The sequence below is a fragment of the Raphanus sativus genome, chromosome 6 (assembly GCF_000801105.2).
Source record: "Raphanus sativus cultivar WK10039 chromosome 6, ASM80110v3, whole genome shotgun sequence".
Taxonomy (NCBI): domain Eukaryota; kingdom Viridiplantae; phylum Streptophyta; class Magnoliopsida; order Brassicales; family Brassicaceae; genus Raphanus; species Raphanus sativus.
In genome coordinates, this window is record NC_079516.1 from 2,197,255 (window position 1) to 2,200,437 (window position 3,183).

Sequence of the window (3,183 nt, forward strand, 5' to 3'; positions counted from 1 at the left end):
CTGCAGGTGGACTGTCAAACACCCTCTTGTTCTTCGTAAACAAATTCCCTAACTCCTACGATATGGATGATCAGGTGGTAGGAATCTCCTGTGACAGTCAAACCAACACGTTTTCCTTCCGTGTTTTAGTTGGAAAGCATCAGTGTTATCTTGACAATATGGACATGATAGCCTTCCATGCGTTGTCCATCCAGATAACATACCATATGCTGGAAAATCACTTATTGTCCACATTAGTACTGCCCGCATTTGAAAGTTTTCTTTACACGAAATAATCGTAATGTTTCAGCACCTTGAGCCCATAGTTGTTGCAACTCATATATTAGTGGCTGAAGAAACACATCAAGTGATCTCTTAGGATGCTCTGGTCCGGAACGAGAATGGAGAGAAACAAAAACTCTCGTCGCAAGCACAAGTTTGGGGGTAAGTTGTATGGTGTAACAATGACTGGCCATAGAGAATATTGTCTTCCACTCTTCCCATACGGGCTGAAACCATCAGTACATAATCCAAGGTAGACATTTCTTCTCTCATACGCAAAGTCGGGATACTTTGATTGGAAAATGTTTCCACGCTTTTGCATCTGAAGGATGTCTAATCTCACCATCTGTTGAGTGCTCCGCATGCCATTTCATTCGTTGCGCTGTGCGTTCCGAAAGATACAACCTCTGCAACCTTTCCGTCAAAGGCAAATACCACATCTCTTTTATATGGCACTGGAACTCTTCACTCGTATCTTTATAACGAGGCTTCCCACAAAATTTGCATGTAGTCCGCTGGTCATCCGCCCTCCAATAAATCATGCAGTTATCGCTGCATACATCTATTACCTGATAAGATAAACCAACACCAGCTACGAGTTTTTGAACCTCGTAGTATGAACCTGGAGCAACATTATCCTCAGGGTAGAATACCTTAACAAAAATTAGCTATCGCATCCACACAGTCTTCAGCTAAGTTATAATCTGTTTTTAATGCCCATACAGTCTCATAGCAGATGATAAAGCCGAATGACCATCTCTGCAACTTCGTACAATGGTTGCTTTCCAGCATCCAACATTTCATAAAATCTCCTAGCTTCTGCATTGGGTAAAATCTTCCCCTCTAAAATGATCATTTATCATCTGCTCAGTACCTACACCATAACTACATCCGCTCTAATTGGTTCTTCTAATCTAACCGCCGGCTGAGGTTCGCTAGTACTACCAAGTTCATAATCAGTTTCTCCATGATGATACCAAATTTTGTAAACTTCGTGTAAACCCACTCAATAATAGATGAGTCCAAACATCCCACTCTTTAATAACTTTTTCTATTTTTACAATTAGAGCAAGGACATCTTAACTTACCTGTTTCTGCTTCCGGTTGTTGGCGAGCTACCCTCATGAACTCGATTATACCTTGATTGTATTCTTCCGTAAGCAATCTCGTGTCCGGATCCAAATGAGGTCGATCCATCCAAGAACGAAATAATTTGAAGAAGACATGTTTTTTTTGGAATCAAAATTCGTGAGACTAGGAGAGAAGAAGAAAAGAAATGGAGTGAATGAAGAGGAAGAGGGGTGGCTATATTTATAGATCAAATCCTCCGGCATACTGAGGAAATTTCGAGGAAATTTCGAGGGAAACAGACATTTCCTCGAAATTTCCTCGAAATAGTCTAAATCCCCCAACGGCTCTAACAACGGCTCTCTAACGGCTATAAGATGTCGTCGAAATATTAGAAATATCCGTCGGTTTTTCCCGACGACCGCGGCTTCCTCGGTATTCCCTCGAAAAATACCGAGGAAGTTGGTCTTCCTCGAAATTTCCTCAAAAAATTGTGAGGAAATTTCGAGGAAACCTCATTTCTTGGTTTCCTCGGTATTTCCTCGATATTTTGTCACAAATTTTGAGGAACTCATTTTCTCTCGGTATTTCCCTCAGAATCAGCGTGTTTTTCTTGTAGTGGTACTCCACCTCCATCAGAATTCATCTCCCAGTTTGACCAGCAAATTAAAACGGAACATATCTATTTATTTGAAGTTGATGTACTGGTCTCGAATCTGGTAATAGGAATCTAAGATGGGTCGTAACTTTTACGTTACCAGAAGATCTAGAAGAACCAGAAGACTTAGAAGATAACAGTACAGTTATCACTAATTGGTAACAATGAGATACATTAAGTTTAACTTAATATGATTTTGTTTGCATCAAAAAGGATCCCACCCCTTGTATAACACAGGGTTTGGCAAAGAAAAGAGAATGCATAACTAATCTCAAATTATTACTACGTAAAAATATTATAACTACGTTGTTATGAACTTAGACAAAAAATGTAGAAAATGAGAAAAGTTAGCACACGCTTTAGCTCGAACTCGAATGTATAATTGGCTGGCTGGTGATGATGGTTTCGAGTAATAATAATAGATCAAATCATCCTTTAAAGAGCATAAACAGGTGAATAATTTAGAGAATCGATCATAGTGTCAAAATTACTAATTATGTCCGAGGGACCGAGAGTAAAAAGTTTTTTTTTTCTTCAAAAAAGCTATCCACACAGCTATTCATTTTTTGATGGATGTTAAATTTATTCAACAAAAAAACAAGAAATGAGTTTGTTATGTAAGCTATTCTTTTTCATCACGTGAACCAAATTAATCTTTCAAAAGACGTACTCAAGCGATAGCCAATAGATTGATAACTAAAAGCTCCAACTTGTTGTAGAATAATTTCTATTTATATTGCTTTTCATATATTAATGGCTCGTCGCATTAGCTAATTTAGCTTACGACTATGTATTATTATTAGCTGTAGTCGATTACGTGTGCTTATTAGTAATGTTTTTAAGAGAAATTTATTAGTAATATTATGTCTTATAAATAAACGAATGGCTAATTCTCTGGAATAATTTTTTTATAGTTTTTATAACAAAAGAATTCTTCAGTAAAAATGACAAAAAATATATTTCATAAAAAGCAAAAGAAAAATATTTATATACCTTAGATATATAAATATAAATAAATGAAATTAAATTAAGTATAAAGAAATTTATAGTTTGAAATTATATGTTTTCAAATTCAATTTTTTTTATAAAAATTAGTTTTTCTCAATTTGTTTTTAAAATTTTCTTTTTGAAATTTGAAATAATTTTTTCAACTATATCTAAATTTTCTTTTAAAACTTTTAACATTTATTTTTTGT